Source organism: Lampetra fluviatilis, chromosome 31 (genome assembly GCF_964198595.1).
Source record: "Lampetra fluviatilis chromosome 31, kcLamFluv1.1, whole genome shotgun sequence".
In the NCBI taxonomy this organism is placed as follows: domain Eukaryota; kingdom Metazoa; phylum Chordata; class Hyperoartia; order Petromyzontiformes; family Petromyzontidae; genus Lampetra; species Lampetra fluviatilis.
Window position 1 is genome coordinate 9,845,872 of NC_136305.1, and position 14,426 is coordinate 9,860,297.

The 14,426-nt window shown below is 52.9% G+C and overlaps 1 protein-coding gene across 3 annotated transcripts in view; it reads left to right on the forward strand.

The window, feature by feature from the left end:
* Positions 1-13,763: 13,763 nt before the first annotated feature.
* LOC144943532 (leucine-rich repeat-containing protein 3-like) overlaps positions 13,764-14,426 on the forward strand; it is a 57,505-nt gene continuing 56,842 nt past the window's right edge. The window contains exon 1 of one of the 3 annotated variants that reach the window (XM_078871072.1): positions 13,764-13,996. The gene's annotated coding sequence lies outside the window, so the exon portion shown is untranslated. The other 2 variants (XM_078871073.1, XM_078871071.1) reach the window with 2 other exon arrangements.

Consider the following 14,426-nt stretch of genomic DNA (forward strand, 5'->3'; position numbering starts at 1 on the left):
CCTCCCACCCCTCCCCCATCTCCCACTTCTTCCCCCACCTCCCACAACCTTCCCCCAGCTCCCACTCCTCCCCCTACCTCCCACAACCTCCCCCACCTCCCACAACCTCCCCCCACCTCCCACAACCTCCCCCCACCTCCCACAACCTCCCCCCACCTCCCACAACCTCCCCCCACCTCCCACAACCTCTCCCTACCTCCCACAACCTCCCCCACCTCCCACAACCTCCCCCCACCTCCCACAACCTCCCCCCACCTCCCACAACCTCCCCCCACCTCCCACAACCTCCCCCACCTCCCACAACCTCCCCCCACCTCCCACAACCTCCCCCCACCTCCCACCCCCTCCCCCCACCTCCCACAACCTCCCCCTACCTCCCACAACCTCCCCCCACCTCCCACCCCCTCCCCCCACCTCCCACAACCTCCCCCCACCTCCCACAACCTCCCCCTCCCCCCACCACCTCCCCCCACCTCCCACAACCTCCCCCCACCTCCCACAACCTCCCCCACCTCCCACCCCCTCCCCCCACCTCCCACAACCTCCCCCCACCTCCCACAACCTCCCTACGGTTAATCGGCAGCACCGTTGCCATTCCCCCCAATCTGGGAATCCCTCGCACAGTCAACAAGGCACGGAACAGGCGTGGGCTTGCTTCTTGTAATCTTAGCGCTGCGCGTACGTCACAGAGATTTCAATGTTATTTGACGTCAATTATTTTATCGATGTTGTTGCAGTTGAACCCTTTATTTCGCCAGGAGATCATAAATGTAGCAATCGAGACGCATGGAAGAGCGTTGCCTCTTTTGCAAGGGAGACCCGGGTCGTATCAAGAAGGACATTCGAAAAATCACGAATTATATTTTCATGAAATGTTCGTGTCAGTTTTTTGTTATACCTACGTTTTTTTTTATTACACGTTTAAAAATAAGTATTTCTTTTGCAGTGTCTTTAGTGAATATTTAATGCGCTCCGGTTTTATTGCTTGACATTTGAAGGCGTACGTTTTCGTCGTCGTTGTTGTTGTTGTGGTGGTGGAGAGACAAACGAATCTGATATTTGCGTCGTGGCGTGGCCCGCGAGAGAGAGAGAGCGAGCGAGCGGCGAGGGGCAGTGGCGTGCCGACCCTGCCGAGACCGGCGCGCGCTGGGATACACCAGAAGCGGCACAACGCCACCGCACACACAGCAGCAGCAGAAGCAGCAACGGCACCACCACCCCGCTCGACTTGTGGCTTGTTCTGTGAACATCCATACCGATGCCTACCACCCGACTGCTGTTTGCGATGGCTTTTGCGGAGTGTGCATGCGGCCACGATGTGGCTCAGCGGTGTGATATTTTGTGAGGACAATTTCCAGCAAAAAAGTCAAGGTCGGCTTGTCAGTGAATGTAGCCTGTCTTCCTCGCCACGCTACTTGCTTGCCTACTGACACGCGAATATCAGAGCTCCGTGAGATGTGAGGAAAAGCCGCGTCTGCCTTTACCGCTGGACATACGCTGCCTGGCAATTGGAACAACGGTTCGCGTTTATTAAATCTTCCCGCGCCTCCGTCTATCCAGCAGCATGAATGGCTGCACCACGGATAGTTGATCGGCAGGTCATGTCTGGTGGGTTACAGTGTGGGTACTCCCATCTATTTGAAAAGTAGGCTAAATTACCCTCTAGAGCAGCGTTCTTCGTTGCAAAGCACGCGGGCTACAGGCAGGCCCTGGTGGCCTTTAGTGCGGCCCCTGACGTGCAGCCCAATTGTTTAAAATGTGTGGCGGCCCTCACACACTGATGATGACTTATCGGCGAAAGTGCTCCCCCCCATCTTAAAATTCGTGAAGTGAAGAGCACTGCTCTAGAGGGAAGCCCTTCCACGAGCAGCGGCGGGAGCAAGCAATTGCCGGGCTGCACCTTTACCTTCACCCTCAATAATGCGACACGTCTCGAAGCCTTCGGACGTGCGAGCGTTCGAACTCACTCGCCCGGTGCGCTGGCCACTGACGTTTGAGCCGACGGGTTTGAACTCGGCCCAAGGTGGTTGGTTGTCCGTAGCTTGCGGCCCTGAGCTCTCTGGCCCATTGCGAAGCGCGGAGTTGGAGGGGGAAATTTCATTTCCGCCACTAAGAGCCTCTTAGGGGACGTAAATTAAGTGCACGGATCCTGCAATCGCATGATGCATCGTTCGTTTTTTTTTGAGTGACGTCGGTGGGTTTTATTGATAAATAAAACAAATCATTCCGCGCGTTGGGAAAATGATCTGTGTTGAGCAGAGGCATAACTTGTGCAAGGGACATGCCGGGGTGTAAATCAGCGAGGTGTAGCTCACGGTGGAGTCGTTCGGGGAACCCGATGCAGCCATGGTACCGAACCCACGGGCGGCCAAACGCCGGATCTGAACCCCAGAATCTCTCAGCGGTGCCGGTTGAACGCTCTGACCTCTGGGCCACTCGGCCACTTTTCAGTCTTTTTTTTTTGTACAGGATCCTGCAATTGGGATGTTTGGCTAAAAACAATGACGTATTTTTTGTTTAATTTCTCTTCTCACATGTGTGCCACATTATGTGGATTCCTCCATCTAGGGCACCCCCGCGCCCCCAACCTTACCTGGAACCCAGATTAGCGAAGAGCCGGCACCCCTCCCCCATCAGCCACAGTGGCGTGACCCAGCAGCAGCAACAGCAGCAGCAGTAGCTCAGTATTAATGTCTAATTAGGCGGGGGACAAATGTGGCGCTGTGCGGTTGAGAGTGGGCGTGGTGGCAAAGTGTTCGAGCCCTTGAAATTGGTGGTGGCGACCCAAGCCCTGCGTGAACTTCCCTGCGACGCCGGTCCCCGACCTAACACAACAACTCCATCCTAAAGTCAGAACAATGTGTCAGCCATAATCAAGGCACTGCTGGATGAAGGCCGTCCCCAAGTCGCCGCCATCTCTCACTGTTCTGCGATGCATGTAACAACAACAACATCGGGCATTCGCTACCAGTGGCGGCTCCTGCAAAATCTCTCAGGGGGGGCAAATGTCTGAATGATTGATAAGGATAAGGTCCACCCATGCAATGGATAAATTAACAGCTTAAGCATGTTAAGGCAACTTCACTTCTTTAATATTAATGAAAAATAAAGTGACTCTTACAATACATCTTGTTTGTTTCTATACTCACTATTAAAACAAACCACTCAAGTTTCTTTTATTAAAGATTCCACTAGGTGGCAACAAATTATATTGTTGGATGAAACGTGTTTACGTATGATGACGTAAGCACGTATGATGACGTAAGCACGTATGATGACGTAAGCACGTTAGGGCGAGCCCTCCCGGAAGCCATAGAGAATGCATTTCAGCGCCCCCGTTCGAAAAAATACATCTTTGAATGTAAGTCTATAGGGCCACTCGGGGCGATTCTCAGCCGGAGGGAAATCGCCCAAAAAGAGGCGGTACTCCACAGAACGTAGCATGACGCTGATTGGACTATATCCAGAGGCACAGTGACGGCTAGCGTGACTCTGTGGTTGAATGACATTGGTGGTGCGTCGCCCAATCGCCATAATGAAGAAACCGCCCCTGTTCGCTACGAAGTGGCTGTGACGTCAACACGGCGCTTGTGCCAGGCTAGGTGCACGGGGTTTGTAACAATGCTACTGAGCACCTGCACACGAGCTGATCTCGTCGCTCCGTCTTCGACATCGGTGTGCGTCCTCCTCTCGACTGTGTGTCATCCCTCGGCTGTGTGTCCTACTCTCGGCTGTGTGTCATCCCTCGGCTGGGGGTCAGCGAGGTGGAGCGTGATCAACTTCACTCCGCGGCCAGAACGGTGCTCCTAAAAAACAAAAAGCAATGTTTGAAATGTAATCATGAACAAATACCCCGCTAATAAACGGCACAAATACACTAGGAAGCCACTGGAGCTATACGTTAGAACTCATTTGTTTAGAACAGTTTTTCGTGTTTAGTTTGTTGTCCTTCCCCCGCACCTCCGATTAGCACGGTTGGTTACGTACGGTGCGAAAAAAGTTCAACATACGTCCAACACCGTTGGGGAAAGTGCTGTTAGCGAGCACCTATGAAGGCCGGAGCGGCACACGAGGGGGTGGGTGGCCAGCACCACGCCCGTCCGCCTTTCTCTTCCGAGCGACGATGTTTACACACCGCACCAGGTCCTCATTTGAGGCTGAGTCGACCTAGGGGAGGCCCATAACCAAGTTCAGTTAATCGTCACTGCCGTTGGCCGTGAGCGAGAATCGAACTCGGGTCGCCGGGTTCGCGGCGCGTTGACCGCTACACCACCGCTCCCCGCACGAAGGGCACGAGCAACAGTTTGGCCTGCGACCGACTCTATTTTTTTGTCCTTTTCAAGGAGGGATGGGGGGGGGGGGACCTTAATTTTGGCGGTTGCCACTTCGTGCCCCCGCTGTCACGTCCTGGATTTGCCGCGACGGGCTCAGCGGTCAGTGGCCCTGACGCGCGCCCGGCAGATCGAGCGAGAGGAGCGCGAAGCGCCGCACAGCCACGCGCCGCTGTCCGCCTCGAGGCGTGGGCGAGAGGCCGGCAACCATCGCCCGCGTCTCGGCGGGGGGGGGGGGGGGGGTAGCCCGGGGGGGGGGAAGGTGTAGCCACTGGGGAGCGGTAGGGTAGTGGTTAGCGCTACGCTGCGCTACGAACCCAGGCTACGACCCGAGTTCGCGATTCCCGCTCACGGCTAACCAACACCGGTGACGATTATTTGAACTGGTGCTGGGCCTCCCCTAGGTCGACTCAGCCGCAAATGAGTACCATTTGCTGCGGTGTGTAAACATCGTCGCTAGGGAGGCCGGCCGGGCGTGCCGTGCCGACCACGCACCCCTCGTGCGCCGTGCCGGCCTTCATCGGTGCTTCTCGCGAACAGCCCTTGCTCCTACGGTCGATTCAGGCTATACGGGGGATCTTTGTCTTTGTAGCCACTGGAGGCAGAGATGGACCTCACCTCTGAGCCGGTGGTCACACATTCCGGGCTCACTCCCTCGCTCGCACGCACGCACCGCGGTTATTTGCTGCTGCTGCTGCCGCCGCAACCGCTCTTAAGTTTCAGAATGGCAAACAAATGACCCGACTGCTTTCGAGGTGAATTCGCCACGATGGGCAGTGGCGTAGCGTGGGTTGGAAATGCCCCCCCCCATTTTAACCTCTCCCCCCCGGTTTAGTGACACGGCCGACTCACCCCACAGCTACGCCACTGCCGATGTGTCATGAATAGCAACAAGCAGGGCCTCATTTCCCAGTATTAATTGTCGGCATAAGGCACTACCACTAGATTACATGGTGAAAACTACGCACAATGCTCCTATATTATTGTACTCGGTATTCGTATAATCCTATGAAAAGATGTAGGACAAAACGAGGTGCTTTTGATGGGGCTGCCAAAATAATTTTCGGAACAAAACGTTTTCCGCGCTGTTCCAGCATGTTACGAAGCACTCGTCACGAGCCAAGGTTTTTTGTTTTGTTTTGCTGAAGGCGAGGTTGGATGTCCACGGTGGCTGCCGACGTCTCTGTCACTCGACGCGAACGCGCCTACTGCGAGAAATGCCATATTGCAATTGAAGTCGATCCTATTTTTTTTTGCCAACGACGGCTCGTGCCACGTGCTAGGCGATAAACAATGGCAGGGTCGCAACAACAAAGATGAACGCCATTAGAACGGGGGGCGGGGGGGGTGGGCGTGGGCGTAAAATCTCTGCAGAAAATAAAACATAATAAAATAAATACCAAGTCGGGGGCACATTCTGGGTATCATGCGAAATCCGCTGGGGGAGATTGGCATAGTAATCTCCTCGCGTCCAAACAGAGCTGGCGAGCCATCGACAAAGGGCGAGGTCTCCCATTCATAGTTGATTTTAAAGACGTGGGTGGCGAGTGGGAAGGGAGGGGGTGGGGTTGTTGTTGTTGGTGGTGGTGGTGGGAGCAGGGGGGCGCTTACGGTTATCGCGCCGCGCGACGAACCCGGCGAGCCGAGTTTGATCCCCGCTCGCGGCCAACACCAGTGGCGATTATCTGAAACGGTCCTGGGGCTCCGCTAGGTCTACTCGGCCTCAAATGAGTATCTGGTGCTGTGTGTAAACATCGACAAATGCTGCCGGGCGTGGTGTTTGCCACCCACGCCGTCGTGGGCCGTGCCGACCTTCATAGGTGCTACTCGCGAACGGTACTTTCCCCAACAATCCGTTAAAGCTATACGGGGGATCTTTGTCTTTGGAGGGGTGTACCGGTTATTAGCTGCGTTGCAAGATTACCCCACCCCCGCCCCTTCTTTTCAGTATCACTTTGCTGACTTTTAAGATGTACACGAGGCCATCACATATTTTGTCAGAACAACTAAAAGCAGCGAAAAAAAAAATCTAAGTGGGTGCTTCTCGGTCACAAAATTGGTGCTCATCTCTGCTGCCGCCGCCGCTGCTGTAAAACAAACGGCGGACGGCGATTTTTGCCCGTGGCCGTTGTAAGTGATGATCGTTGTTAAGGCTCGTGTCAGCTGCAGGGCTTTGTGCACATTACGAGAGCCCTTCTCGGAGGACAGGTTCCCAGATTTATAGCCGAGGCCGTCCATCCCCCCCCACCCACCCCCAACCCAAATAAAAAAAAATCCCGAGCGTGGGGATAATGTACGTCGGGGTGTACGAAGCGTGGATTAATACAGAGCTGCAGCATTGTGGGATGTTACAATATCCAGTTGTGATGCACACAGCGCTGTGTGAACCTGCGACCACGTCCCTTAACAGCGGGCGCATTTGATCCATCGAGAGAGGCAGTCGGTCATGGGCAGAGGAGAAGGGGAATGCATCGAGGCCTGGCCTTGAACAGGGGCAGGGAGTCGATAGCACGGACGGCTTGGGGAGAGAGTTCCAGACAAGGGCGGGGGGAGCAGAGGAGAAAGATCGACGCCTCGGCTGACTGGCTGCTCCGACAGAAGACGCCTTCTGGGAGACGGTCTGCATCATCGTGGAGACGATGCAAGGAGCGGAGAGATCTGGGAGAGAGCTCGGAGCGAGAGTGATCCACGGTCTGACAAAGGAAGGCGAGCGCTTCCATAAGAATGGCCTTGTCAGAAACCTGACTGTGTTGGGTTAATCGAGACCATGTGTGGAGCAATATGAGATTAGCCCTCCGAGGAGCCTCTTAAGGAAAGGGATGTCGAGGTAGGATGAAATCGTCAAGTGATGAGAGAGCACCCAGAACACAGTACATTAGCAACATTGAGTACCGTCGATGGCTTTCCCATTAGATTAAATACGAGTGCGACAATCTGTAACCGCTGCCCACGTAACGTGTCGTCACAAACGGACCTATAAATAACTTCCCAGTTCCTCATAGTTTTGCTGCAGTGGAGCTCGGCCCGCGCGCGAAACTTTGACGGCGTTTTAAAGAGTTGCTGCCGCGTGCCGATTAGCACGCGGACACACCACCCGGGACGAGATCAGCTATTTACCCAGCAATTACCACCGCACAAAGACAAAGATCCCCCCGTGTAGCCTTAACAGACTGTTGGGGAAAGTGCTGTTATCGAGCAGCACCTATGAAGGCCGGCACGGCACACGAGGGGGTGCGTGGCCAGCACCACGCCCGGATGCCTTTGTCTCCCCAGTGGTGATGTTTACACACCGCACTAGGTACTCATTTGAGGCTGAGTCGACATAAGGGAGGCCTAGGAAAAGTTAAAATACTCATCACTGATGTTGGCCGTGAGCGGGAATCGAACTCGGGTGGGTGGGTTCGTAGCGCAGCGCGCTAACAACGACACTTGCGCTCCTTACACACACACACAAACACACATACGCGCGTATACACACACACACGGACACACACAAACACACATTCACGCGCTCAAACACACATACACGCGCTCACACACGCGCACACGCACGCACACATACACGCGCGCACACACACACACGGACACACACGCACACACACAAACACACACACGCACACACACAAACACACATATACGCACACACACACGGACACACACGCACAAACACACCTACACGCGCTCACACACACGCACACACACAGACACACATACACGCGCAAACACAACAACCGCCATTCGCCACTAAGTGGCGGTGACGTCACCACGACGCTTGTGCCAGGCCATGTGCACCCTGAGGCCACGTGAAGTGTCGAACGCCCGCTGGCAGGAGGTCACGGGGCAGACCCAGGTGCCACGGGTCGACTGACTGACATGACCGAGATGACTGGCTGATGCACCACCTGTGCCCCCTACTGTGCCGACTTGCTGTGCTTTAGCCACCCGGCGCTCCGCTCGTTGTTGTGAGCGTCGCTCCTCCGCCCTCCGTTGTTGTTGGAGGGCGACTGCCTCCAACTGCCCAGTAGCGTCCTTCACGAGCCTCCTCCACTGAGGCCGATCTTGACACCGCTGGTACCAGTCATCGGCAAGTCCACTCAGCTCCACGTCCTCCTGTACCACATCACTCCATCTCTTCTCTAGCCCGTGCCGCGCCCGTTTAGGCCCCTGGATCCGGCCGAACAAAAGCTGTTTAGGCATGCGGTGGCTGGGCATGCGGGCTACATGACCCAGCCAACGCAGCCTTGCCTGCCGGAGGAGCTCACTGATGGGACTTTGCCCAGATCTTTCAAGGACTTGTGAGCTCCTCACACAATCCAGCCTGGTTAAACCCAGTATGGATCGTAGGCAGGCCAGCCTAAATGTTTCCAACCGGCGAAGATGCTCCACTAGGGGGGTCCACGTTTCGCAAGCGTAGAGAAGGGAGGGAATGACCGTGGCCGAGAAGACCTGAAGCTTCGTGCGGAGCGACAGACCAGGTAGCTTCCACACAGCGTTACGCAACCGATGAAAAGATATTGCCGCTCGACTGATTCGGAGTGAGACCTCTGCTGATAAACTGGAGCCGGTCATGAGCACACTGCCCAGGTATGGGAAACTCTCCACTCTCTCCACTACTGCCCCATCACCGATTGGGAGTTGTGGGGGTGGAGTGCCCGATGGTACAAAATACCCAGGCAGGTGCTTAGTTTTGGTGGGGCTGATGGTAAGGCCCCACCTCTTAGTGGCACACTCCAGTCTCAGCAGCAGCGTCTCCAACTCCTCTTCTGAATGAGCAGCTATTACCAAATCATCGGCATACATAACGTGGTTGACCAATAGGGAGCCATCCCTTGATCGCACCCGGGCGTCGATCAGCCTCCCATTATATCTGTACCAAATGGTAATTCCCCCGGTACAGCTATTGAAGGCTTCACGAACTACGCAGTCGAAATAGATGTTAAATAATGTGGGAGCCAGAGGACATCCCTGTCGCACCCCAAGGTGTACAGGGAAAGGCTCCGACTCCCGGCCACGTAGTTTTACCCGGGCCCGCTCACCATCATGAAGGTCCTTAATGATCGTGAGCAGAGGGTCAGGGACTCCGAAAGCACGAAGAACAACCCAGAGCCCAGTCCTACTGATGGTATCATAGGCCTTGACCAGGTCAATAAAGCAGAGATGTAGGTCTTTTTGGAATTCCCTACACCTCTGCTGTAGCAAACGGACAGAAAATATGGCATCTGTGCAGGACCGCCCTTTCCTGAAACAAACAAACACACACACACACGCACACACACAAACACATACACGCACACACACACACACGCGCCGTCCATTACACTCAATTAACGTCACCGTTTATTTAAGGGGCTGGCCGAGAATTCATTTGCAGCATTAAGCCGTCCCAGCCAGCACTTAGCCCGCTGTGAAGTGTGTGTGTGTAGATTATTGTTCTGAGAATCATGTTTGTGACCGTAATTATATACATTTTGTCATGTTTAAACGTGACGGTTTATTGATATGAACACACACGCACATGGGCGCGCGTACTAACACGCTCCTAAACATATATTGTATCCCACTTGCCGTACATATGGTTTACAAATTATCAACAAAAATGTAAACGAATTTCACGGGCTTTTCAGTTAACTGTGCCAGCGGTGATTTTTTACCTTTAGCCAAGGACGTAATTATAATATATATTGGGGGGACACATCCCCCCCCCAATATTCAAATATGCTCAAAATGTCCCCCCCAATAAATTGCTATAAAATAGCTTTATGTTTATATGATAGTGGTTATGGCTGTACTTAATTAATCCCGAATCTCTGCCATTACATACAATGAAACAAGAAAAGGTAGAAAAGAAAAAACAGAGCAATGTAATACAATACACTATTAGACATTATTGTAAAAAATAAATAACAAGTACATCCTCTGTGTTAGCGAATTTTTTCTCTCCATATTTTAGGCAGGAAATGGCAGGAAATGAGTTTTCAAATTTCGATTTTTTTTTCTGGGGGGGGACCCCCAGACCCCCTGGAAGATTTGGTCCCCCCCCCCAATGTTGACTCCATGGCTACGGCCTTGCCTGGCAAGGTGTTGTTGCAGAGTGCCTCTTGACTGATGGATTCTGTGATAACCCTGAGATGCGCAGCGACCAGGAGATAGCAACACCGCGATAGATGCATAATGGATGTGCATCACGCACGCGCGTCATGCACGCGCATTATTACGTTGATTAGGGGCCGTCCATAAATGACGTCACGCATCTGGGGGTCGGGGGGGGGGGTCAGACATTTGTGACGATGTGTGACGAGGGGGGGGGGGTTGAGAAATGTGACGTCACATGAAAATGCGCAACTTTAAATAAATATAGACAACGCGTTCTACTTAATGAAATTTACTTTTTAAAATAAATGTTTTCTCCTACAACATCAGAGTGCAGCGCCACATTAAATATGCACTACAATGACAATAGTTTAAAGCGATTTGAAGCATGTTTTATTTTGGGGGAGGGGGTGGGGGCAGAGCTTTCTGACGTCATATTTGAGGGGGGGTCTGACTTTATGTGACGCCGTGTGACGATGGGGGGGGGGGTCAAAAATCGTCCAAAATCGCGTGACGTCATTTATGGACGGCCCTTTAGCTGTGCATAACCCAAACAATAATATAGACCCAGTTTAACACGTGGTAGGCTTTCGCGACCAATATCATCCATAATAGAGTTTTTTTTTGGATTAGATCACGTAAATATATAAATGTGTCGTTAAACCCGCCACCACCGACACAGCCAACTAGTAAGGGTTGTTACGTGACGAATTGGCCACGTTCTGTTCACGTGACAGCCTTTACTAGTTGGCTGTGTCGGGTGGTGGCGTGATTGACGACACATTTATATATTTACGCGATCTAACCCAAACAAACCTCTATTAATATAGATCGATTGTAATTTATATGAATGCATTAACCCCCCTCCCCCTCCGTCCCCTCTTCTCTTCGCACGTGATTGGCTCACAAGTGACGATGTCACATTTATCCGTATATTTAAGACCGAAACATGAGGATGTCTCCATAACTCTGGCTGTCGCCTGATGATGCTGGTTGGAAATACCGGCGAAACGTACAGGGACTCCTCTACTTACGAACGAGTTGGGTTCCAGAGGTCTGTTCGTAAGTCGATTGGTTCGTAAGTACAACTTTACTCCTGTAGACTCCAAACATGTTAAGACGGCGTGTACACTAAACACGGGGAATGGCTTTAAAAGTTGTATAATCTCCTGTAGATGTAGATGCCACTGGTTCTTCATGTTCTGCAGATGTAGATGCCACCACCGCCATCTATTGCGCGGCAGTTGAACTTGCGACTCTCGGTCCGAACTGGAAACTGGACATATCTCTGAAAATCTTGATTTGAAGCTTTCGTGACTGCATGAATCCATACTCTTTGGTTATTTCGATAAAGTCACGTAGGTAGAAAAAAAAATATGATATATTAAATAATATAATATTTCATTTTATTTTTATTTAATTTTTCTACCTACATGACTTTACCGAAAGAACCAAAGAGTATATATATCTGAAAGTTCGTAAATCGAATGTTCGCAAGTAGAAGATTCCCTGTACTCGAATGATAAATGTTGTGGGTTTACTATCCAACAGACAACCGGTGTGCTGAACTAGTAAAGAATTGGCTCGCTTTGTTTTACGTGACGAACCAAACCAATTGGCCGTGTCGAGCGGTGGCGGGTTTAACAACACTTATATTCACTAGATCTAGAAACTCTATTGTGACAGCAATATCGATATATTGATTGATCGACGGGGTTTTCTCCGGCGCTGCGGTTTCTTCCCAGCATGCCATTCACAAGTGGAAATGGCGCAACGTCACGAAATGCAGGGGCTCTCCTCGAAACGGGGGTGTTGATGAGACCCAGTTGCGGCCTTCTGGAATAAAAGGAAATCCCGCACCTCCGATTAGTCATCACGGTTGGTTACGTACGGCGCGAAAGAAGTTCAACATACAGACATACGTACACATATGCTAGAATTATTTATTTAGCTGGTTGCAACTGACGAATCACAATGAAGCTATGTGAAGGGAAATGCTTTTGGAAAAACAGGGATGTAAATGAACGTTGCCTTCCCATTCCGTACCTAAAACACAATTGCAGCTCTCCGATGTTCGTGGATCATACCGCGCGTTGTTTCGGCACGGTGTCCGACGTTTCATTCCACGTGCCGGGAAGAACTTCCTCCGAACACGTGGAGCGAAACGTCGGACATTAGGCTGCAGTAACAACCACGGGAACATCCGCCGCACGACTACAAACTTTTATTCTTTCGATTCAAAACTCCAACTTTTGTTGGTCAATCGACGCAAATATCAGTTCATCAACTTAGTCTCATCGGGAATAGATGTTTAAACAACAAAAAAGAACAACCCTTACTCGTTTCATCATGGGACCTCCTTTGCCAGTACCAAAATATACTAATAGGGTTTTTCCTACCATATGAGACTAGGCTCCAAAGAAAGCTGTCTCTGGTGTGGACCAATCAGTTTCAAAGACAATGCATAAATTATCAGAGTATTGTTTTTGTTTGCATTTGACTGCAAGTATTGTGGTTAATGTAAGCATGATTCCTTGCAAAAGGTGTCAGTTTTGTTGCCAGAAAAAAGGGGAAAAAACCCTATTAGTATAACCCTTACTCGATTCACTTTCGTACGACATCACACACAAGGGGAGTTTCGCAGCGCACAGGGACACTGACGGTGGGAGGCGGTCCAACAATAATGGTGGAGTGGCAGTAAATGAATGGAACGCGCCCGAGTGGACACCCGCGGAGAGCGATTTTAATCAGTCCGGACTGAGATGGTGACGCGTGAATGTATTACATGGCAGGATCGTAATCACAGTGCGGAGTTTGACTTCTATATTTGGGGGGGGGGGGTGGGTGGTGGGGGCAGCGATTCGCTTTGACCCTCACATTATGAATAGCGTGTGTATGTAATGAATTAATTAATGTTAATTGTAAACGACTGAAAATAAATTAAGAAAGGTGTCCAGTTTGGGGGTGGGAGGCATTGCCTCCCCCCCGTGCCCTCCCCCCACGCAGAACTCCGCCCATAATCGTCATAGATTATTGGGGGCGACCTTGGGAGGAAGCTGCCATCCAGCAGTGGATTGGTCAAGGCTGCTGCTGCTGCTGCAGATGGCACCCCCCCCCCACGGCCACCGCCTCCCACTCGCAGTGATCCACGGGGGGCGTGGCTAGAGGCACGAATAGGGCGGAGCCGGGCGGCCGAGTCGCCACTGCCATTGGTCGATGGGGGAACCCGCTCCTTAACGACGCGACCAATTGCACCGGCACAGGAACACCCGACGGCACGGACCCCTTCGCTGGGGTCTGCGCGTATCCAGTGCGCTGGGGGAGGGATAGAGGGGGAGGGGGGTTTCGGGGGCGGGGCTCGGGGATAAGAAGCGCGTGCCCCCCCCCTCCCCTAGACACGCACCTGAGCGCCGCTGCTGCCGCTCTCCGCTCGCCATGCGCCCCGCGCCCTCGTTCCGCACGGGGGTCTCACAGTGCCAGGAGAAGTCTCCGGGACCCAGGAGTTCCTCCTGCTCCTCATCATCAGCAGCAGCAGCAGCCCCGGGGGGGAGAGTGACCGAGCTTCACCTCTCACGGTAAATGACAGACCGACCGGCTGAGCTGCGGAGTGAAGTGAGGGTGAGGAGAGAGGGGGGGTGGAAGTGGTGACTGTGGATGGAACGCGGAGGAGGAAGGATCACACCGTCGTCGCTGGCGGTGCGCGCGGGCGACGAGCGAGGAGCGATCCGCGGCCGCGTGCGCCGCGCATCCCGGATGAGACGGTGGCGCAGGTGTGCAGGTGTGTGCGTGTGTGTGCAGGTGTGTGCGTGTGTGTGCAGGTGTGTGCGTGTGTGTGCAGGTGTGTGCAGGTGTGTGCAGGGGTGTACAGGTGGGGGAGCGGTAGCGTAGCTGTTAGCGCGCTGCGCTGCGAGCCCGGCGAACCGAGAGAGATTCCCTCTCACGGCCAACGCCAGCAACGATTGTCATTATCCGACACCGCACCTCCGATTAGCACGGGTGGCTACG